The sequence below is a fragment of the Sapajus apella genome, unplaced genomic scaffold, assembly GCF_009761245.1.
Source record: "Sapajus apella isolate SASKATOON/1434 unplaced genomic scaffold, GSC_monkey_1.0 scaffold7, whole genome shotgun sequence".
Lineage (NCBI taxonomy): Eukaryota > Metazoa > Chordata > Mammalia > Primates > Cebidae > Sapajus > Sapajus apella.
In genome coordinates, this window is record NW_022436947.1 from 24002160 (window position 1) to 24026884 (window position 24725).

General features: G+C 37.0%; 1 protein-coding gene across 14 annotated transcripts in view; it reads right to left on the bottom strand.

The window, feature by feature from the left end:
• ST7 (suppression of tumorigenicity 7) overlaps positions 1-24725 on the bottom strand; it is a 299415-nt gene that overhangs the window by 194508 nt on the left and 80182 nt on the right. Inside the window, exon 1 of one of the 14 annotated variants that reach the window (XM_032276215.1) lies at positions 3798-3926. The exons of the other annotated variants lie outside the window; for them this stretch is intronic. The gene's annotated coding sequence lies outside the window, so the exon portion shown is untranslated. Of the gene's footprint in view, positions 1-3797; positions 3927-24725 lie in introns of those variants that run through there. 14 annotated transcript variants of the gene reach the window in all.

Genomic DNA, 24725 nt, shown 5'->3' on the forward strand with positions numbered 1-24725 from the left:
ACACACACACACACACACACACACACACACACACACACACACACACCTGTCCAGACCTCTCCTTTAGTACGTCACTCTCCCACACCATACATAACTCTCTATCTTCCCTCCCATGTAATTACTTCCCACACATGATAAACCACAAGAGCAGCTGCATCTGACCATTCTATTTCCAATATCTAGCCAGTTTCTGGAACTTGGAAGGTGCTCCATCAACAGTTGCTGACTGAAGGGTGGCCAAAAAGAGGTGGCCTGCTGAGACCCAAGGGACTGCCACAGTGGAAGGCTGGGATGAAGATAAAGCAGTGCAAATTTGGCAGCTCAAAGCTATGATAAGAGGACTGTGCCTCTCTCCCCCTAGCTCTAGTCATTGTTGCAAGGCAAGATCCAGAAGTGCAAGCAGCAAATGGAAATATCGAGAAGTTTCAAAGGACCAGGACGAAGATCACCGTGAGTAACGGAGCTGACTTGCCTAGCAAGGGTGGTCCATGTATAACTCTGGCACCTTCCAGAACATCGAAAAACACTGCAAGAGTTAAAAGCCCAGAAATAGCTTCCCAGGAGACAAGGTTTACTAGTGCAATTGTTCTGATGCCCCAATCATTCTTCAATAGCTTCCTGGAGTAGACAGTGGCTTTTACAAATTATTTGGGTTTGAGTAGAAGATTTAGTCTCTTTCGTTAAAACAATGTGCTCTGTAAAAACTGTCTGGCTTTTTTTCCTTAATTTAAACTTTCTCTACAAAGAACAACAAACAACCTAAATGCTCAACAACAGTAAAATGATTAAGTATTCCATACAATGGAATATTATATAGCCATTTAAAATGTTGTCTTTGAGTAATAGTTGATAAGATATAGAAAAGAGTCAGAATGCTAAGTAGAAAATGGAGGATATAAAATTGTACATAAAGTATGAAACATCACACTTACTATATTTTTTAAAGACTGGAAGAAAATATTACTTCTTGGCATTGGGATTGTAAGTGGTTGTACACAAATTCCGTACTTTTAAATTTGTCTACAGTGAAGATATTTTATTTATGATAAAAAAGTTATTATTAAAAGAATGATACCTAATGAAAATAATCACTTCCCTGAAACAAGTAACTACCAGTATCAGACTGAAAGTTGCAAAGGTATAACTCCAAAATCCTTTCTGATGGTGCATAGGGGAAAAAAAGTCAGCTGGAAGCCAGACTTATCAATCAACCTGTTTAGTTTCCTATAAATAGGGTTCAGGCACTAGTACAACAGGTCCTGGAGGAAAGACAACCTTTGCAGTTGAAATATACACCTACAAAAAGGAGAGCAATGCTGAGGATGACTTACTTATGGCCCTTTACATAGCACCACAGCAACAAGTGATGGAGTTTTTTTGTTTTTAAATCTTCCCTTTCATATCTGCCCTGTGAAATAATTCTGGGAAACCAGATCAGAATCACAAGGCCTTGGACACTAATGCTTTTACTTGAGAACAGTGCATAAATTATTGATGATACAGAGGCTGCACTGTGTTCAAAGAGTCTGCAACAGATGAAAAGCTTTTATTTTGGTAAGAAGCAAGAGAATGGGAATAAAAACATGTGGGTGGCTAGACTCTGCGAAGGGTTGCCAACCTTCAAATTTCCTTTGGCTTTGTTTTATGTCCTTCTCTATTTCCTTCAGATAATTTATGTTGGTTAATGGCACTCCCATCCACCCAGTTCCTCAAGCTAGGAACTTGGGACTCATCCTTGATTTCTCTGTCTCCCTCACTCCCCATACCCAACCCAACAAGCTCCACCAGTTCTACCATCCAAGTATGCTCTGAATGAATCCTCCTCTCTCCCTCTTCACTTTGACTATCCTAGTCCAGGCCACCATCACTTCTCATCTTACACAAGGAATTCCTAGCAGTCTCCTGCTTCCACTCCTGCTCCATTCCCTTCAGTCCACTTTCCATATAATACAAACAATGGACCTTGTTGAGTTCTAAAGTTCTTCAGTGTCTTCTCATGTATTCAGAATTCAGATTCCACGCCATGGATATGAGCCCCTGTGTGACCTGGCCCCCGCCTCTGTTTCTTTCTGAACGGGCAAAGCTCAAGTTCTTTCCCTCTCAGAGCCTCTACACATGATGAGGCCCTCTCTGTAATGCTCTTCCCTCACAAGCCTGACGTCCTGGAAGCCTACACCTTAAATCTCAACTCCTCAGAAAGGCTTTCTCTGACCACCTTATCTGTGTTAAGAGACCAATTAGCCTCGATCTCTGCACCCTATTAGGTAAATATACATGTGTTGCTTATTTGTTCATTGTCTCCTATAGCCATTAAACTGTAAGTTCCATGAGAGAAGGAACCATTTCTAGCTTGTTCACTGTTGTATCTCTAGCAGCTAAATACAGTATGTTTTAATGAAATGAAGAATACTTTGTTTCATCTGTAATTTGTGGTATTTCTACCAGTAAAGTTGACCTTTGAATCACAAATTCAAACTGTGCAGGTTTGTTTATACATGAATTTTCTGCAATAAACATACTGGAAAAAAATTATTGAAGATTTACAACAATTTGAAAAAACTCAAACCGCATAACCTGGAAATGTTTTTAAAATGTTTAAGTTAGGTGTGTCATGAATGCATAAAATATATATGGACACTAGTCTAATAAATATATCATTCACCACTATAAAAATCTTTTATCGAAAGTTAAAATTTATCAAAACCTACACATACAAACACGGACCATACATGGCACCATCCACAGTCAGAAGAAATGTAAACAATTGTAAAGATGCAGTATGAAATCAGAACTGTATAAAATTAACTGTAGTACATGCTGTGCTATAATAATTTAAAATAATATAAAATTAACTGTAGTACATGCTGCACTGTGTAATAATTTCGTAGATACTCCTGTTGCTATTGAGATGAGTCTGTTTGGTGGACTGGCTTAAAACAACATGTGACATAATCATCTCCATGGGAGCAGTCTGTCTTTCCAGTGAATTGCTTATCATAGCAATAGGTGACCTCTCACAGGTCTGGCATATTTTTCATCATGTTTAGTACAATACTGTAAATTATTAATAATACCATGGAACCCACACAAAGTGCCACCAGTGATGCTGGAAATGACCCCAAGAAGCAGAGAAAAGTCATGACATTACAAGAAAAAGTTGAATCGCTTGATCTGTGACTGAGGTCTGCAGCTGTGGTTGCCCACCATTTCGAGATACATGAATCTGGAGTAAGTATCATTGTAAAAAATAAAAATAAAATGAAATTTGTGAAGCTGTCACTACAGCTATGCCAGTAGGCACAAAAAATATATACGTTTTGCAAAATATCTTTTTATCTCCTGTTGAAAATGCAGCTTTTATGTGGGTGCAGGATTGCTTAAGAAGGGCATACCTGTGGACTATAGTATGATTTGAGAAAAAGCAAAGTCATTATATGACAACTTAAAGCAAAAGGAAGATGAAGGATCTAAAGCTGGGGAATTTAATGCTAGCAAAGGACAGTTTGATAATTTTAGAAAGAGGTTTGGCTTAAGAAATGTCAAGATAACATGAGAAGTTCTGCCAACCAAGAGGCAGCAGATGAGTTCCCAGGTGCCATTAAGAAAATCGTTGAAGAGAAAGGATACCTGCCTCAACAGGTTTTCAATGTAGAGAAAAGTGCTTTATTCTTGAGATAAAAATGCCACAAAGGACATTAGTAAGAAGCAGAAGGAATCACCAGGATTTAAAATAGAGTTAGGTGAATTGTACTGTTTTGTGCAAATGCAGTTGGGTTTATGATCTAGACTGCCCTTACCTATAAAGCTGCTGATGGCCAAGTCTTGAAGGGAAAAGATAAACACCAGCTGCCAGTTTTTAACTTTACAACAAGAAGGCCTGGACAATGAGAACCCTTTTTCTGGACTGGTTCCATCAGTGCTCTGTCCTTGAAGTCAGGAAGTACCTGCCAATAAAGAACTGCCTTTTAAAAGTTCTTTTGATATTGGACAATGAAGTGGTCTACTTACCTCCAAACACAGTGTCTCTAATTCAGCCTCTAGATCATGGGATCATAAAGACCTTTAAGGCTCATTACACACAGTACTCTCTGGAAAGGACTGTCAGTGCTATGGAGGAAAATCCCAACAAGGAGAACATAATCAAAGTCTGGAAGGATTATACCATTGAAGATGATATCACTGTTACAGAAAAGACAGTGAAAGCCATCACACCTGAAACAATAAATTCCTGCTGGAGAAAACTGTGTTCAGATGTTGTGCATGACTTCCCAGAATTTAGGACAGAGCCTATCAAGGAAACCATGAAAGAGACCATAGATATGGCAAAAAAGAATAGGTGGGGTGGGGTGGGGTGGGGTGGGATGGGTAAAGGGTTTCAAGATACAGATCATAGAGAAATTCAAAATCTGATAGACACCACACCAGAGGAATTAAACAGAAGACAACTGGATAAAGATGAGTGCTTCCGAACCAGTGCCAAATGATGAAGGAGACATAGAAATGCCAGAAAACAAACTGACGTTAGATAATCTAGCACAAGATTCTGATTTTTCAAGACTGTTTTTGGCTTCTTTTACAACATGGACCATTCTATGACCTGGATGGTGAAACCTGCAAATTGGTACCATATACAAACATTTTTAGATAAATGACAAAGCAAAAAATCAGACAGAAATTATATTTCTGCAAACTTATACAGAATGTGCCTGCCTCTCCTGCCTCTCCTTTCACCTCGTCCCTCTCTGCTATCCCTGAGACAGCAAGATCAGTCCCTCCTTTTCCTCCTCCTTCCCAGCCTCCTCAATGTGAAAATGATGAAGAAGAAGAAAACCTTTGGAATGATCCATTTCCACTTAATAAATAATTGGTAATAGAAATATCTGTGGATTTCGAATTTAAACAAGGAAAAGTAAATATATTTTCCTTATGATTTTCTTAATAACATCTTTTCTCTAGCTTATTTTATTGTGAGAATATGGTGTATAATACTTATTTTAAAAATATGTGTCAATTGACCATTTATGTTATTAGCAGGGTTTCCAGTCAAGTAGGCTACTAGTAGTTTTGTGGGGGCCAAAAGTTATATGCAGATTTTTGACTGCATAGGTATTAGCATCCCTAACCCCTGCATTGTTCAAGGGTCAACTGAATATTAATAATGCAAGACAGAAAATAAATCCCTGACTTCTAAGCTGATTTCTGAAGTCACTGTTTACTTCTGCATTTGATTTCTCAACCTGCCCTTTCAAGCCAATTTCTAGAATAAAAATTTGGCATGGAGACTTATAACCATGAAAAACATCCCCAGCCTCCAAACACCTGGTATTAAGCTAGCTAACCTAGGCTCATATGTCACAGACTTCACATTACATCTATTTAATCCAAATCTTTTAATTATTGCCAGCCCAGGAAGCTATCTGACAATGCACAGGGCATAAACTGCCAGACACTTGATTAATGTAAAAGTGGATTGCAGCTAGACATGTACATTTGCATGGTTCTAAAATTTTCCTAGAGGACTCTCTAAATATAATTCTATCATGTGAATACCATATCACAGGGCCCTCCAGACAGATTCTGGGCATGATTCAATTCTTACAATCAAATGCTCTATTTGGTAAAACAATCCATCTCATAAACAATACTAAGTTGTCACTGGCTGTAATTAAGTTGTTCTGATGAAACATACAATTCCCAGGTTCCAACTGTTGCCTCTGTCATAACCACTATTTCTAAATCCTCTTTGCTTAAATGTTTAAAATTTTCAACTAATAACTTCAAATGGGGCTTTACCTAGGGAAAAAAGATCAGTGGTAGGAATCATTCTGAAGGATGAACCCATGAGAACACCAAACACAACGGGCTTCCCTGGTTTTTAATGACCTTAGTTTAGTATTTTGTTCAATGTTTCCAATGCAATTTAGATCCAAGACTATATGGTACAAATACTAACTCCTCCAGAAAACTTTGCTGTAATTGTATATATTTACTTAATGTTCAATATGCAGCAGGCTCCGTCATTAAATCCTCCTGGCAACACTCTTAGGTGGGTACAATATTATCCTCCATTTCATAGATGAAGAAGAGGCTCAGAGAGATAAATAATTTAAAATTAAAATTGCAGTAAATATAAGGATGGGGTTTTGAACCCATTCAGTCCATGTACTTAATAACTACTTTACAGTCATGAATACATGAATGAGTGCTTCATCTACAGAGAATTCCTGAGGTGTCATCTAGACTTTTATCAGATTATACCTGTCATTCTTCCTTGTTTAAATTCTAAATCCCTACATATTTCCATGACCCATTATTGCACAATCGCCATTACGTCACAAAATAAAGACACATTTACTTGGTATATGGTATAGTCTAGGTCCTGTCCTAGGTACTGGTAAAAAAAAAAAAAAAAACAGAAGAAAGTCCCATTTCTGGTAGACTAACTAGAACACAGTACAGGAATAACAGGTGGCACTGTGTGGGAGCAGCAGTGACCAACTATGTCCCTGAGAGAAGCTAAAAAAGGCTTCATGGAAGTAACACATGAGCTGGAATGCAAAGGACAAGCACAGATTTACCAAGCAGAAATGGGAAGAAAAGGCATTTCAGTTAGAGGGAAAACACTTTGTAGAGGTGTGAAACTGCAAGCATATGGTCTTTTAGATGAAAAGCAAGACTTAATAGAGAAGTTGGAGTTGGCAGTGTCCCAGAGGAGACAGAAAAACTAAGGCTTGCCAGACAGGCTGAATACAGACAGGGAAGGGTCTTACATGCTGCGGGAAGGAAACAGGGCTCACCCCACAGGTGATGGGGAACTGTTAGAAAAGCAGCAGGGCATAGGGGAAAAAGTACTACCAACAGACAGATATGGGTCGGACTCTTCCTTATACCACTTACAGGGGGCTGGTTTTCAGCAAGGTACATAATTTCACTAAACCACAGTTTCCTCATCTGCAAAACATAGACACTGTAACATATTCCTCATGGGACTGGTGTAAGGTGTGAATGAATGCATTATCGATCTACATTAAACAGCTGGTACAAAACAACTGCTCAACACATGCTGGTTGCTTTCACCACTGGCTGTTACAACCTCTCTAGAACTTGATTTCCCTTTAACTGAAAGGTATACATCCTGAAAAGGTAAAATCCACTAAAAACTTGAAAGCCAAAGATGGTCCCTGTCTCCTCAATCTCAGCACAGACCTTAACGTTTTGTGAATAAATTTATTCATTCCACAGATTTCACTGGTCAGCAATAATGTGCCAGGTCTTGACCTAATGCCAGGCATACAACGGGCCAAGCAGATAAAAACCCCTGTCCTTGTGGAGCTTTCATTTGGGAATGGGAGGCTAGAAAGTGGGGAAGATAGATAATATGCATTAGTAGGTAAATTGTATGATCTATTAGAAGGTGATAAGGGCAATGGAGGAAAATTAAATAGGGTAACAGAGATAAAGAGTGCTAACAAGTAGAATGGTCAGGGCAGGCCTCATTGAGAAGGTACCATTCGCTCAAAGACTTAAAGAAATAAAGGAATGAGCAATGCAGATATGGAGAAAGAACATTCAAGAAAGAGGGACCACAAAGCTCAAAGACCCTACAGCAGCAGTGTACCTGGTGTATCTGAGGATAGCAGGCAGGCCTATGTGACTACAGCTGACTAGGAAGAGGGAATGCTGTGTTATGGAAGGTAACATCAGAGACATAGCATAGCCAGATCTGGTAGGGCTCTAATTCTGAGGGTGATGGAAAGCTATTGGAGGGTTTAAGCAGAAGAGTGACAAGGTCTGACGGGAGTTAGAAGAAGCTCTCTCCGGTTAATGGGAAGCAAAGGTGAAAACAGTATTACCAATAATAAGACTTCTATAGTAATCCAGGCATAAGATGTTGTCTTTGACCACGGTAGTAATGGTGGAGGCAATGATAATACATTTGAAGGTAAAGCCAACACCACTTACTGGCAGTGCATGTAGAGTGTCAGAAACAAAGGAGTCATGGATAACCTCAAAGTATTTGGTCTCAATAACTAGAAGGATGGAGCAGTCACAACCTGAGAAGGTGATGAGTGGGTGAGTACAGGTAGGTGGGAAAGGCATCAGAAATCAGTCTTGGAACACATCTCACAAATAGAGGTACTTGTGGGACATCCAGCTGAAGATGTTGCCTAGACCACTGGATGAGCAGGTTTGAGTTCAGAGAGGCCTAGACTAGAGATACAAATTTGGGAGCTGTCTGCAAATAAATGGTATTTAGAGAGGTAAGACTAAATGAATGAATAAACATTAACTTTGAAATCATGGTATCCTGGGTTTGACTCTTGGCACTGACAACTGTTGAGTAACCTTACAGAAGCATCTTTAAATGTTTTCTGAATTCCTTTTCCCCTGAATGAAATAGTATGATAAAACCCCTACCTTAGGGGCCAAGGCAGGCTGATCACCTGTGGTTCAAGAGTTCGAGCAGCCTGGACAACATGGTGAAAACCCACCCCTGCTAAAAATTTTTTTACAAATTAACTGAGTGTGGTGGCACACACCTGTAATCCCAGTTACTCGGGAGGCTGAGGCATGAGAATTGTTCGAATCCAGGAGGCAGAAGTTGCAGTGAGCCGAGCTCGTGCCACTGCACTCTGTCTCAAAAAAAAAAAAAAATAAAGAAAAGGAAAAAACCACCTACTTTAGGGATTTACATGCATACACAAAGCACCTAGAAGGTATCTATTACATGTCAAGCTTTCAAATGAAAAAGACTTTATCAGGCTTTTAAGCAAATTAGTGATGTTAACAAATTTGTTAGAAAAAATACCTTCATGCAACCCAATCCCTGCCACTAAAATGAAACATTCCATCAGATATGTAAATCAAAACTGCCAACAATCCCCTTTCTCTTCTTTATGAAGCCAAAGAAAAAAGACATCTGAGAGAGAAAGAAAGGGAAAAGGTAAGTGTTTAAGAACCTATCCCAGGGATGTGTACTGAGAAAGAACAACATATGTTTAAAACTAAATAACGACAAGAGGGAGAGTGGTTCAAGAGGCAGACTAAGTCCTAGTCCTAGAGTCCCTAGTAAGTGTGTGTCCTCTCAAAAACTCTTTGACCCTGAAAAATGCAAATATAATTAAGGAAAACTGGCTAAGAAGTTAAGAAATACATATCACCATCTTCATCCTCAGACACAACAGGCATTAACACCCAACTGGAATCTCTTCAAGTGAATGGATATAACACTTGCTATCTCACAGGGGTGTGGTAATGTTATTTTACAAGTTTAGACTTAAAAATTAATAGCACTAATAACAAAATCTGAGGAACTGAAGTAACATTTATGAAACAATCTGAGAGACTGCAATGAATAACAACATCTATGCCTTACAATGGTGTAGACAATCACTTCTTCACCTTGGGAGATGAGGTCAGGCTCCCTTTAGACCTCATTCATGACAAGCTTTCATTGGTTAAAGGCAATTAAACAATACAGGAAACTCCCTGACCTTTTCTGAGAAGGCTTATTGACTTGGGAATACGAGGCAGTTATCATAAAAGTAGTAAGTTTAATCAAGTAAATATTTCTTGACCTGAAAATTTAATTTGTCTCAAACATATATGACTTCTTCAAATAGCAGATAGAATTTTCTTAGGCCACAATGGAAAAATTGAAAAGGAATAGTCTCAAAGGTCTCAGCAATACATACCAATGCTTGCTTCATTAGTCATTATTTTCATCAACACCAATTTTTAACAACAACTCTTAAGACTATAAAGCATAAATAATTCATCTTTATTCCTCCACTGGGACGCTTTAAGTCAAAATAAAAAATTACTAAGACTGAATACATTTTCCTCCCCCAAACTGCTGTAATCAGACATGAGGAAGTGGAGAGCTAGAAAATATGAAGGTATTCCAAAGATTATTAATAGCATGTGTTTTGTGATGATTCAATGAAAATTCATTCTTACATGTCTATTTAATCCTTTATGGATTACTATGTTAGTTCTAAAACAAAAAAGTGAATTGTTTTATGTGTTGCAATGATGGTTCAAAACACTATTTAATCCATTCCTAAATAATTATGTTAAACATTTCAAGTAAAAAAAAATTTATGAGGCTGGACACGGTGGCTCACACCTGTGATCCCAGCACTTTGGTAGGCCAAGGTGGGCGGATCACAAGCTCAAGAGATTGAGACCATCCTGGCTAACATGGTGAAATCCCGTCTCTACTAAAATACAAAAAATTAGCTGGGCGTGGTGGTGTGTGCCTGTAGTCCCAGTTACTTGGGAAACTGAGGCAAGGGAATCACTTGAACTGGGGAGGTAGAGTTTGCAGTGAGCCGAGATTGCACCACTGCACTCCAGCCTGTGGCCAAGGTGAGACTCCATCTCAAAAAAACAAAATTTATGAATTATAATCATGATGAAAGAATATATACAGTGTGGAACCACTATGCTAAAATATATTATACAGTTAACATAAATGACCTAGATATTATGTCAAATCTCATTTTAATATTAACTGCATGAATTTTCCCTAAAAAATGGGAAAAAAAAAAAAAAACTAACTGGATCAAAGATTCAAAAGTAAAAAAGGAAAGTATAAAAGTACTAGAAAGAAATATAGGAGGTCTATATATACATACATATATATATATATATATATATATATTTTAATTTTGGAGATGGCAAGTCACAAAACAAAAGGCATAAATGAAAAATTTATAAATCTGACTACATGGAAATTTAAAATGCCTACAAGAGTGAAGAATGCCATGAAGAAAAAAAAACAAATTGAAGTACTCTACTGGCAATCATGCCACCATGTTTGGAATTATACTTAATAGGGAATAAAGACAGAGTGACACTCTGTCTAATCTCTGTCTTTTAATATCTTACACTTCCCACTTCATTATGATTAATAATCAAGGTATGCTCTAGCCCAAACAGAGGCTATAAAACAGTATAAACTGGATGACTTTCTTGGAGAGTAATTTAGTGATTTTACCCTTAAATTTATAAACTATCAACTCCATTTTGGGGAATTTTTGCTACAAATATATTTGTGTATATTCACAAAAAATTGTAATAGCCCAAACTGAAAACAGCCTAACAGTTCCACCAATAGAGAATTATTTAAATAAATTATAGTATGGTCATACAAAATATGACTATGAAGCTGTTTTTAAAAAGAAAGTAATAAATCTAAAGATAGTCTCTACATCTTGTTTAAACATTTGCTTTAAAAAGCAAAAACTCAAATAATATAAAATGTGGAATGTAAACTCCTGTTTGTGTAAAATAAAGAAGAGAGACTACATATGTGTATCTATTAGGCAAGAATATTTCTGAAAGGTTATGCAAGGTCACCCGCATTCCTTGGCTTGTGGCTCTCTCTTTCCATCTTCAAAGCCAGCAAAGGCAGGTTGAGTTCTTCACATTTAGCATTACTCTGACCTCTTCTTCTGCCTCCCTCTTTGACATTTAAGGACCCTTGTGATTACACTGAGCCCACCTGGATAATTCAGCACAATATCCATATTTTAAAATCGGTCTATTATCAACCTTAATTCTACGTGGTTTAAACCTTAATTTCCCTTTGCCATTGAATGTAGCATATCCACAGGTTCCAGAGATTAGGACATGGACATAGAGATCTTTGAGGGCCATTATTGTGTTTACCAAAGGTATGGGTACACAGTTCAGAGAAAGGGGCTTTCTTATTTTTCTTTAAAGCAAAATATGCTTTATTGAAATACCCTATACAACTGTTTTAGGAAAATAAGAATACATGTATGCATAGAGAAGGGGCATTTATATGTGAAAAGTGATCTTATATATGGATATGTAAGATAGATGTCAAAAGTAATAAAGCAAATGGGAAACAATTTATAGGAAAACATGAAAAAGAAGGAAACATTCCAGTTAGCACCAAGCATTAATCAAACAATTTCTCCCAGTAGCAACCACTTAGCAGATCTTCATTCTTTGCTAATATTAATTCTTTAAAAATATCCATACCACTGCCTTATAGCTCTGGTTAATTTAGTGACTGTAACATGATTTTTTGGCACTAAACATCTCTAGGCTTTACTGAACGAGAAAAGCAGAACACTCCAGTAAGAACAGAACTTGCAATGAATAGCCAATCAATCTGCTTGCTCATCTACTAGAATTACATTCATTCTCAGTGTAGAAAAATGAACATGCAGTAAAGATTCAATTCTAGGTTGCCAGGTGACACTTCTCTAAACCCTTTAAATGAAAATCAGCTGATACCTTTGCGCAAACATCACTCAGGCTTTCTTGTTCATGTTCAGAGCCTCCATACCGCAAGGCAGATACAGCCCTGAACGGCTGTTCCCCAGAGAAATCCTTAAACATTCTAGAAACCACCATCTACTAATGGTAACTTTTACTCAGTCCAGAAAAATGGAAAGCAAAGTGGTATGTAGTGTAGGGACTAGGCAAGAAAAGGGGCAAAAAGACAGGTGAATGATAAGGTTTGATGGGATATGTATGTGTGTAGTTCCATAGAGTAGGTTCTATAGAATGAAATTAGTACAGAATATTCTTCAAGATAGATTAATTCAGAGTTAATTGTAGACCCTCTTGGCAATGATATTATTGCACAGACTATTTTAAATGCAAAAATGAAAGACTAAATATATCAGCAAATTGTCCTACTGGTAATGGTTTTTCCCAAGAGGAATTGGACCAATCATCACTTCATTGTGACAAACAGGTACACCTAGACCCACTGGTAAATAAATGAATTTCATCACTAGATGAATTTTTAAGAAGTTTTACCTATGACCATCCCCTAAAGAATTACTATGAAGCAAAATGTTCAGCTGAAATGTGCTGCCCAGAGAGGGTATTTACTATGTGAAGAACAAATATATACCTACCCACTACCTGACTGAATTTCTTACAATGAACTGTTTTCATGTGCAAGCATGATGACTCTCCTTGGGCTCTTCTAGCTTCTGTGACAGATTATTTCCCTTGGAACACCTGTCCAAGATTTGCAAGATCCTTGGCCATGCAAGACAGTCTGGTTTGTGACTAAAGAAGAGTTGGGATAACTGGCCCAGAATGAGTTCAAGTCAGACTTACCAAAATCACAGCCTAAGCAAGGGTGCTACCCACCCCACTGGGAAGTACTGAGGTACAGTGTAGGGAGGAGGGATTTGTTTTCAGCCACCTTAACATAAAAAACAAATTTTTAAAAATAAAATCAAAATATATTTTTCCTACATAAAAGGCAGAAAGCAAATGATATTATTGCATTCTTCCATGTCCTTACAAATTCTAAGTTTGCATGAAATTTTTTGTTTTTGCAGAGAGGTTCTCACTGTCATCCAGGCTGTAGTTCAGTGGTGCCATCAGGGCTCACTGCGCCTTGACCTCTCAGGCTCAAGCAATCCTTCTACCTCAGCCTCTTGAGTGGCTGGAACCACAGATGCATGACACCATGCTCAACTAATATTTAATTTCTTGGTAGAGACAGGGTTTCCCTATGTTGCCAAGGCTGGTCTTCAACCCCTGGCCTCAAGCAATCCTCCTGCGTTGGCCTTTCAAACTGCTGGGATTATAGGCATGAGCCATCATACTCAGCCAATATTTTTAAATATATAGCAGAGTAGTATAAATTTCCAACATAATCTGGTAATTGGAACCAGGTATCTTAAACTTTGGCAAGTCTTTTGCCCTCCAATTCTAGTTCCAGGAATGTATCTTAAGGAAAATAGCATGGCTACATGCAAAGATTTAACCATAAGAATCTTTGCCACATCTATTTATAGAGGAAAAAAATGAGTAAAAAACAAATAATCACTCATAAAGGATTAGCTTAAAAAGTATGTTTCAAACTACAACAAAGTATTCTGTGGCTATTACATTCAGAATTATGGCAAAATATTTATTAAGTATTATTAAATGAAAAAAGGCAGACTGCAAGTAATATATACAAAATAATATCCTTTTACACAAATCACTCAAAAACTGTAAGATGTATTAAAGAAGATATCATTGAGTGGAAGGATTTGGATGTTATTAATCATTTCCTGAGCAGGACAGTCTGCTTTAAACACAGAGCTAGAAATATTCACTATATTTTATGCACATATATACACCCCTTTACATATATCTGTATATCTATGTATAGTATAAAGCCCCTAATACATTGCCTTCCAAGTGTTCAGTACATGTTTATTCTCATTTATAATTATATAACTATGCATTCAACACTTACTATATGTGAAGCACTGTACTAAGAATATACTTACATAGCTATCTCATTTACCTTTACAGCAATTTTAAGGGTAGGGTATTGTCCTCAATTTAAAGATAAAAAATTGCCCAAGATCACTAGCCCAGTCAAGGACAGAACCAAATCAATCCCAATCTGTCTGGCTTCACAGCTCAGATACTTATCTTCTTCCTTCCTTTTTTATTGGTATTGTTTAAGACATCTACAATGAAAATGAACTCTGACATCTAAAAAAAAAAGATTTCAGACACTGGAAAGATTAAAATGGTATTGTGTTCTAAAAAATAGCTCTCACCCTAGCCTTAAGAAATGAAAGTATCATTAGGTGTCAATCAACATCCAACAGAGAAAAAGTAGTATAAATAAGTAGACTAAAACTGGCCTGCATAGGCTAATGCAGGAACCAAGAGTGAACAAGCCTTTCTAAGCAGTAGGAGCTGTCACAAAACCTACCATTTGCTGTGATCCCCTTTACTGAGTACACTGGGAGTTTTTGCCATTAGCTTGGGAATGATCTTTAGCAATGAAGATGACTCCAGGTAAATTACAGAAAATTATTCTTTAAAAGGTTATCACATTGGATCTATCTTTTTAGTGTCAAACATCTATCATCAGATATTTTTCAGTTAAGGCCATAGCAATAGAAAGTCCAGCCCCTTCCCCTAAGCACTCCCCTTTAAAGAACACAGCTTATATCAAGTTATCAATCACCTACATCTCCACATACTGAACACAATTATCTGAACCAATTATTTCACCTCAGATTTAAATTATTTCCCGAGGCATCCATTTGCCATTGAGTAAAGAGCTTATTACACGTTGGGAAGTGATGAGCTAAACCATAATGTCAGATATCGGATTCAATTCTATCCAGAAATAATTTAACACAATTCAAGACGATGCTATTTGCCACATAATCAGAAGTCTCATTTGATCCCTCACACATTCAGAAGCATAGGCTAGCAGTAAACGATCTTGGGGAACACAAGAACAACAGAAAAAATAATCTTTATGTGCAACACGATGTGCTGAACACATAATTGATCATTTTAATAGTTTCATGAAAACTGAATAAAACATATTCCCACCACCTCTAATAGGAGAATGTGAAAGATCACAGCACTCCCCTCTCTTGATTCTGAAAGAAAAGGTCTATTTGTAACTCAGGTTACAAGGTGATGTTAGATGCCCGGGCCAAACTTTTGGGATCAGTCTTTCACCATTCCCTCATCTGTTTTGTAACTCATTCTAATTGATTGCATTTGACTGCCTTCTCTGTTTAAATGGCATCATAAAACCCTTTTCTCATCAGCCTGAAATTGCCTCTCCTTGGGAAGCTTTTGTGGTAGGACCCTGCATTAAGGGCATAGCATAAAAAAGTAATGCTGCATATTTTCATAAAAATACAAGGTCACAAGACCTTCCTCCCAAACACTAAATTCTCCTAATCACCAGTATAAAATACCAATGTTTAGGGGAAGGCTGCCTCACAAAATGTGGTCTGGGCAATTGCTCCGGCTGCCCATGCGACTTCCATGGCAGCTGTTCAGGGCAGAGCTGCTCTCTCCACTTGTATTGCCAGCATTCCTAGAGCCACAATGCTGGGTCTAACCTGTGGCTTTTTACTTGTGTTACGGAAGGAGGATGCTTATTATGAAGCACACCTGCTGAATTCTGTAAGAGGCCTTTAGGCTGAAGTGCTGAAAGAAAAAAAGTCTGAAACTGTTATCACACCTACCGGTACCCCTAGGAAATGATTTGAAACTGAGTTTAGATTGAGAGAGTCAAGCAACTGGGGCTTTCTACCAAATGCAGGACATTTTATTTTATTATGCAAATATTACCTCGTAACACCAAATGGGCAGCCAAATCCAAAAGTGTATAATATCGTATCATATCATATGAATATGACATAGGGCTACCCCAGTGAAAGACAATTGCCACCTAAATGCCCCTGTCCCTGCTTTCTTTCTCTGTACATGGTTGTCCCAGAAGGGGCCTTAAATTATCATATCTCATTTGCACAGTGGCTGAATAGAGAACAAAAAGTGCAGAGCCTAGCACTGCTGTTTACCTAGTCTTATTCCTAATGTCAATTCTCAAAAGAAAATAAATTAAAGCCCAGTCAGCTAAACGGATAAAATATTCCGTTGTTTCCTGACCAGATTAACCAATTTCACTGATCATGATAAATGTCATGTTATCCCTTATTCCAGACATTATGTTTTTCAGAGCCACATACATTACAAATGATAAAATATTCTGGATCATTTAGACTAACAGCCAATCTTGTAGCAGTAACCTGATTCCCTGCAGAGGACTGGTCACCGTTAGTGGGTAGCTCAACTGCATGAAAGACAAATCAGAAATGTTAGTGCTTCAGGAGCAAAGAGTTCTAATAAAACACAGGAAAGTCAAATCTTAATATGTGGAATGAGCTTGTCAAACAGTAATAAACAATTCTCAGGGAGATGTATTAAACAGCAAATTACTATTTTACTTGTCAGTCTCAGACTCCACAAATGCACCCCAGGTCAGAAAAAGAAAAACCAGTTACCTCAGGCTTATAATGCTAATATCCTAAGAAACCTCCAGAATCAGTTGTAAAACAGTAATAAAGCTATAAACTTCTTGTGTACTTCTCAAGGAATTCACAATCATCTGGTCATTCATATTATCAGCAAAAATGTATCGATTCATATTAGATCCTAAACTAATATATTCTTTAAGAATCATCTATTCTACAAAAAAAAAGTATCCACTCAGATTTTAAAAAGGCTAATTCTAATGTTTTTAAGCTACAAATTAGAGTACATTCAATGTCAAAGAAGAGGAGAAATTAACTCTATAAACCTAATTCAGTTTTATCTACTTAACAATGTCAGGTAGAGAAAATTCTAAAAAATATTCATGAAAACAAAAGTCCTCCTGCTGGCAGCAGTGGTTACAATGGAGACATTTCCCTTATTAAAAATGAAAAAGCCTTTAAAAAACTTTAATCAAACTACTGTAATGAGAAAGGTTCTGATAGCTATGAAATTTACTGACTCAGTTAAAATTTCCACTATATATGTGTTTTACTTTAAGCAAATTAGAGGTACCAAACACAATTTGAATTTGCAGATGAATTATTTGCTTTAAAAAGAAATGTGCCATCCCACAAAAAAATTAAAAATAGAAAATGTTTCTTCCATTCATTTGAAACAATCTACTGACAAAAGAAATCAATGCACAATTTCAGGAAACAAAGGCGAGACATATTCTGCATCCCTGAATTATTGTTCCAGCCTGACACCACAGACAGCTGGTGTTACGCAGACTCCAACTTCCTAAACAAGAGAGGCTGGAAAAGGTCAATTTAATATTAAAAACAAACAGTCTATAGTCAGGTGTGCAGCTGGGTAATTCCAGAACAGATGAAGACCCAAGCACTCAGGGACCTCAGTATTTTATATCTTTAAAAAAAAAAGAACTATCCAGTTCGCCAGTCCTCTGCATGGAATCAAATGTAAACACGGTCTTGGCTTCATGAAAGTCTGAAGGAAAATTATTCACGTTACAACACCACAGAAAAAGTTTTTCATTCTATGCATAAGTACTGGAGGGCAGCAATACCGTTTCCTGATCCCCCTTACACAACTAAACAAAACATCTTGGATGCATGTTAATATAAAACCTAAAAGAAACAGACCAGAAAATAAACTCTTAGGCGTATTATTTCCCTTCTTACATAATGATAACTCTGTCTATCCCAATTAAAAGTCAAAAAGGGTTTATCAGCTTCTTCAAAGGAGAAAATGCCAATTAATCTATTCAAATTGAGATTAAACAATGCAAAGCATGCTACGACATCTATATCAAAATATCATAAAGCTTTTTAAAAAAGAATTACAAATATGCACGACTTTAAAAAAATCTAACAAAGCTACAAACATATAAATTAGATAAACCAATGAGTAATTATTAGTATTTGAAGTCTTCTTAAAATACTGTTTCAGTTAAAATATAATACCATTACAAAGGTATAAATTCCATTCACATTTTCATGAAAAGGTTATTGACCTTATTGTATTTAATAAGCAAGACACTCTGAGAGATGAGATTGACTAAGTAGTAGGTGAGGTGAGCATAAAACCTAGAGCCACTGATGTTCTGTCTTTAAAAAACTTTTAACCCCTCACATATCATAGCCTTTGACACAGCAAATGTTTAAATGGACATATTGAATGCAATTGGCAGGATAAAACAATAACATAAATGACTAATATAATACCTAATAACAGCAGGTAGTACTCATTGAGCCTTTACTAGGCAATAAATATTTTAAGGCATTTAAAACTCAAAACAGGCCAGGCACAGTGGTTCACACCTGTAATCTCAGCACTGTGGGAGGCTGATGCAGGAGGATTGCTTGAGCTCAGGAGTTCAAGACCAGCCTGGGCAACAGAGCAAGGCCACCTCCACAAAAAATAAAATATTAGCATGGCATAGTGGTGTGCACCTGTGGTCTTATATACTTGAGAGGCTGAGGTAGGAGGATCACAAGAGCCCAGAGGTTGACGCTGCAATGAGCTGTGATCGTGTCACTTCTCTCAAGTCTGGGTGCAGAGTGAGGCCCTGTCTCTAAACAAACAAACAAACAAAAAAGAACAACAACAAAAACCACCTCACAACAGCCCCATGACACCTATTTATAAGCCTACTTTATAGGGTAAGAAACTGAAGCCAGAGAAGTTAATCAATCTATTCAAGGTCATTCAGCTAGCAGAATGAGGATTTTGGTCAACTGACTGACTCCAGATCATATAAACCAGAAGAGATGCTCCCTCCATTATAAAGTACAACAGAACGTTAAAAAATGTTGTATGAGGCTAGGTATGGTGGCTCATGCCAGTAATCCTAGCACTTTGGGGGCTGAGGCAAGTGGATCGCCTGAGGTCAGGAGTTCGAGACCAGCCTGGTCAACATAGTGAAGCCCTGTCTCTACTAAAAATACAAAAATTAGCTGGGCGTGGTGGTGGACACCTGTAATCCCAGCTACTTGGGAGGCTGAGGCAGGAGAACTGCTTGAACCTGGGAGGCAGAGGTTGCAGTGAGCTGAGATTGCACCATTGCACTCCAGCCTGGGCAACGGAGCATGGCTCTGTCTCCACACACAAAAAAAGGCATATGTGTACAAAGCAATAAAGCAGACATGCATGAATTAAAATTGTATTCATCTTATCCCCTTAGAATGTAAATAGCCAGATAACAGGAACCAAACTTAATAAATTTTTCCATTTAAAACAGTTATTTCTCATTATTTGCCATTTGTACATTCAATGCTGACATTTCCATCCTAGCTCATACTTTATATCCAATATATACACAGTTTGATGCTGCTATGTGATGTGTTCCTGGTATGGAAAGTTTCAAAGATAATTAACGTATCAATTGCTTATCACGTGCCATTAAAGGTTTGCCATTTTACTTATTCCATTTAAGCATTACAGCAATCCTATGAGGTTAATATTATCCCCATTTCACAGATGAGCAAATTGAAGCTAGGAAATAAGATTCCCAAAGCAACATAGTAAAACTAACCCCCTTTTCTGCCTGACCCAAAGCCCAGGTTCTTAAGCACTGTGCTATATATTTACAATAAAAATAACTAACGAAGTATTCCTGCCTGGAACTAACTTAGAAAAAGGGTAAGAAAGTCAGCATAGATGTATCTATAATCCCTAAGTATATTCACCATTACAGCTTCCAGAAGACTACACTAAGTAGGGAGTATTAGATGATTACTGTCTTATAAGCTGCCTAAAACAAAGGTGGATGAATGTGATATTGTTTTGAAGACGAAATATGTTATAGATTCATATTTATTATGCATATACATAATATGCTGTTTCAGGTCAATTCAATCTCTATCAAATTTGGCTTCAAGTTTAAAGACTTTGAAAATTACTGCAAGTAATGTCAAATAATTAGAAAAGGGTCTCAAAAATTCAAATTCAATTTAATTTTTAAAGGTGACAAATGTCATCTGAATCTATTTTTAGAGAAAGGTTTGGTTTCAGAACTCTTGATCATGAGGATCCACAGATTTATTAGAGTCACAAAAAGGTCGATAATCCAACAGGACTACACAATCAGCTTAACAAGAAGGGGAATCCTGTTTTTGAATATAAAAACTCATAAATTCAGACCTTTCTAATTAAAGAAATGTGAATATTTGGCAAGAACTGGAGTAAAATATATATAAATATAATAAAGTGATTTCCTAAGATATGACAAACAAGAGGAAGAAAGAAGCAATTCATCTTGTTGAGAGAACAAATGTTTTAAGGGCCATAAAACTAGCATTTACATAAACATAATTTTTTAATGTTCTAAGTACAAGCCATTCTTTTTTTATTTTTAAAAATATTTTAACTAGGCCAGGCACAGCAGCTCATGCATGTAATTCTAGCACTTTGGGAGGCAGAGGAGGGCAGATCACTTGAGGTCAGCCTGGTCAACATGGCGAAACCCCATCTCTACTAAAAATACAAAAATTAGCCGTGTATGGTGGCATGTGCCTGTAATCCCAGCTACTTAGAGGATTGAGGCAGGATAATCGCTTGAACCCAAGAGGCGGAAGTTGCAGTGAGCTGAGATTGCGCCACTGCATTCCAGCCTAGGTAACAAAGAAAGACTCCATCTGAAAAAAAAAAAAAAAAATACACACACACATTCTCACACACACACACACACACTTATTTTAGGTTCAGGGGAACGTGCAGTTTTATTATATAGGTAAACTCACGACTCAGGGGTTTGATGTACAGATTATTTTGCCACCTCGATACAAAGCCTAGTACCCAACAGTTTTTTGTGTTTTTTTCCTCAATTTCTCTCTTCTCCCGCCTTCCTCCCTCAAGTCGGTCCCAATGTCTGTTATTCCCCTTTCTGTCCATGTGTTCTCATTATTTAGCTCCCACTTAAAAGTGAGAATATGCAGTATTTGCTTTTCTCTTCCTGTGTTAGTTTGATAAGGATAATGGCCTCCAGTTCCATCCATGTTCCTGCAAAGGACATGATCTTGTTCTATTTTATGGCTGTATAGTATTCTGTGTTGTATATGTACCACATTTTACTTATCCAGTCAATCTCTGATGCGCATTTAGGTTGATTCCATATCTTTGATATTATGAATAGTACTGCAATGAACATATGAATGCATGTGTCTTTACAATAGAACAATCTGTATTTTTTTTTAGTATATACCCAGTAGAGGGGTTGCTGGGTTGAATGGTAATCCTGCTTTTAATTTTTGAGGAGCTGCCACACTGCTTTCTACAATGGTTGAACTAATTTACACTTCCACCAGCAGTGTATAAGCATTCCCCTTTCTCTGCAACCTTGCCAGCATCTGTTGCGTTTTGACTTTTCAATAATGGCCATTCTGACCGGTATGAGATGGTACCTCACTGTGGCTTTGATTTGCATTTCTCTAATGATTAGTGATGTTGACCATTTTATCATATGCTTGTTGGCCACATGTAAGTCCTCTTTTGAAAAGTGTTCATGTCCTTTGCCTATATAAACAATTCTTATCTATTTGTTAAAACATACTCTAAAAGACTCCCTCATGACAACATTTGTTTAGTGAAATCTCACTTTCCAGGTTATTTAAGACTTTTACAAGTGCAAATAATTCCTCCAAATTCAAATTAATGATGTGTTACTAATGCCACCACTTTTACATTTACTATATGTTACCTAGAAATATATATTCAGTGGGTAATATAAGTTACTCCACACCAAATAAGTATTCTTCTATCAATGAAAAATATTCTGGCTATTCTTTTAATTTCATAACTGGTTTTACCATTGCTGAGAGAAATTAAAGACCTAAATTAAAGGACAAATATACCATGTTCATGAATTATAAAACTTAATATTATTAAAATGTCAAATCTCCCCAAGTTGCTTTATAGATTAAATATACGCTCAATCAAAATCCCAGCAGGTCTTTTTGTAGAAATTGACAAGCAAATTTAAAAATGCATAGGGATATGAAAGCATGAAGTATAGCCAAAAGAATTTTGAAAAAGAACAGACTTAGAGGGCTTACACTAACTGATCATAAAGCTATACAATAATCACAATTATGGTATTGGCCTAAGGATAAACATACAGATCCCCAGAATAAAACAGACTAGAAATATAGGGTGAATTGACTTTCAATAAAGTTGCCAATTCAATAGGGAAATGGGTCTTTTCAATAAATGGTGCTGGAACAAGTGAATATTCATTTCACTAAAAACAAAAAATAAGTAAACATTTACCAATACCTCATATACAAATAAAAATGTACTAAAGATGGATCATAGCACACATAGAAGCAAAACACATAAAACATTTGGAAGAAAATACAGGTGAAAAATATTCATGACGATAACATAGGCCAAATATATTTACATAGGACAAAAGAAATTGATAAACTGGACTTCATCAAAATTAAAAACTTAACATTATGAAGAAAATAAAAAGGAAAGCTACAGACTATAAGAAAATATTATCAATACATATACCTGACAAAGGATTTGTATCAAAATATATGAAGAACCTTCAAAACTCGATAATAAAACAACCTCATTTTTAAAACAGGCAAAGAATTTGAACAGACACTTAACCAAATAAGATATACAAACAGCAAAAAGAAAATGAAAAAATGTTCAACATAAGAATGAAAGACATGCTAATTAAAATCACAATATAGCGCTACACACCTGTGAAATTAGCAAAAATTAAAAAGATTGACAATACTAAATGTTGGCAAGAATGTGAAGCAAGTGAATTCCCATCCGTTGCTGGTGGGAATGTGGCAGTTTCTCAACTATGGCAGGCCTAGGTATTTACCTAAGAGAAATGAAAACATATGTCCACATAAAGAAATATATATGAATGTTTATACGTGCAGTATATATATATATATATATATATATATATAGCTATATATATAAAACATACAAAATATGTGTTAATCATCCATGTTATCAGTAAGGTTTACAGTCAAGAGTAGGCTAGTAGTTACGTTTTCAGTGGTAAAAAGTCATGTGGATTTTCAACTGTGCAGGGATCAGAGCCCCTAACCCCTGAGTTGTTCCAGGGTCAACTGTATAGGCATTCCTGCTGACAACCCCAGCTGAGCCCTAAGTCAACAGCTAGCCTCAACTGACAGCATATGCCAGAGCTATCCTGGATATCCACTTCAGGTGAGCGTTTAGATGACTACAGCACTGACAGAAATCTAACTGCATAAGACCCTTCATGAGAACCACCAGTGGGGTCCACTTAACCCACAGAACTGTGAAAGATAATAATACATAATTGTTTTAAATGACTATGTTTTGAGGTAGTTTGTTGTGTAGCAATAGGTAACTAAAACATCATTACACCAACACAAGTCTAGGAAAGTTTCAGATGAGAAATACAGACTTCTGAGACAAGTCCAGGCTTGGACCATCCATGTACATCACCAGGCCAGATGCTACCAAAGCCTCCCGCTGAAAACTAGGTGTTCTAGAAGAAACCAGAGGTGGAGGAGGTAGTAAAGAATACTCCAATTGAGTCACTGTGATTTCCCAATCTATATGCATTCCAGTTGGGCTTGCTGCTGCCCAAAATATGCCAAAAATCCTGAATCTTAACAGTCTGAAACCCTCACGAAGAAAAGTAAAATAATTTTTCTAATTCCTGAAATTACATCAGTATTGCAAGTAAACAATTATCAATTTTCATGCTGTATATAAACTGATGACTATTAGTAACTCATTATTTTTACTTAAACTTTAAGAATGATAAGGGAACTTAGATTACACATAATCAACTTATCTGTGTATGTCAAATTATCAGTATAGTTTGCCCACCAAAAAATTTGGGTTTAGTAAAAAAAATTCCACATGCTATAATCCTGTTTGTGTCATTTGTTCCTGCTCTGAGGCATGACGAGAGCTGGTTACTGGCATGTTTCTGACATGTCCACGTTCTGTGTGAAACTCCTTAGCCTAGAAAATCTTATTAAACTCAGTATTAACACCCTACAAGCCCACACATCATATTTTCACTATTACCTTAATCCACAGCAGATTCAAATTTTAAAGAACATGAGCAGTTGACATATGCTAGGTACCCTGCTACACTGGGGATTTACCAACAACTGGTGTAAATTTCATTCAGAAGAACCCAAGGGTGGCTCTGAATCATTAACACAGTGGCATTACTGAGAACCATAATGTGACACAGACTGGTGTGTTTATTTTACATCATTCATTCATTTTAGAGACAGGGTCTCACTTTGTTACCCAGGCTGGTCTTAAACTCCTGGGCTCAAGCAATCCTCCTGCCTCGGCCTCCCAAAGTGCTGAGATTACAGGCATGAGCCACCATGTCTGGTCCAGTGTCTAAAGGGACATTTAAGATTCTT